This window comes from Penaeus monodon, chromosome 34, assembly GCF_015228065.2.
Source record: "Penaeus monodon isolate SGIC_2016 chromosome 34, NSTDA_Pmon_1, whole genome shotgun sequence".
In the NCBI taxonomy this organism is placed as follows: domain Eukaryota; kingdom Metazoa; phylum Arthropoda; class Malacostraca; order Decapoda; family Penaeidae; genus Penaeus; species Penaeus monodon.
Window position 1 is genome coordinate 32469962 of NC_051419.1, and position 459 is coordinate 32470420.

General features: G+C 30.3%; 1 protein-coding gene across 1 annotated transcript in view; it reads right to left on the minus strand.

The window, feature by feature from the left end:
• Positions 1-223: 223 nt before the first annotated feature.
• The window catches only part of LOC119594743 (macrophage mannose receptor 1-like), a gene marked incomplete in the record, with an annotated part of 4860 nt that continues 4624 nt past the window's right edge, over positions 224-459 (minus strand). Inside the window, 1 exon segment of the mRNA XM_037943832.1 lies at positions 224-459.

A 459-nucleotide genomic window follows, 5' to 3' on the forward strand; every position in this document is an offset into this window, starting at 1 on the left:
AGACGGTGTTATTTTTTGTGCCCTTGTTTTTGCTTCATGTTATTTCAGTTTTGATTTAAGTGAAGTAATATTTCTTTCATTTCTACTTGACTCGTTTCATTAGACAACCGTTTTTGTCAATATTCTTATATTATTTATATTTTACAACATCAAGTCACATATATCTAGTCAAGATGGTATAAGGCGCCTGGAGTTCATAGAAAATCTTTAAAAAGGAAGTGAGTAAAGTCGAGAAGCAAATTTATTGGAATCATAAAAGAAACCACTTGTCTCAATATAGCTGTATGTTTGTTTAACTCCATCTGTTAACTATAAGGCATACTGTTATATGTTACATGAATTGTGTGTGTGTTGAACTGGCAAGAGACAAAAAGGAAATAGAGAAAAGTATATATAATTGCACCTTTTGCTCATTACTAATATATCGAAAGAATGCTTGCTAAACAAATGTAAAATGCA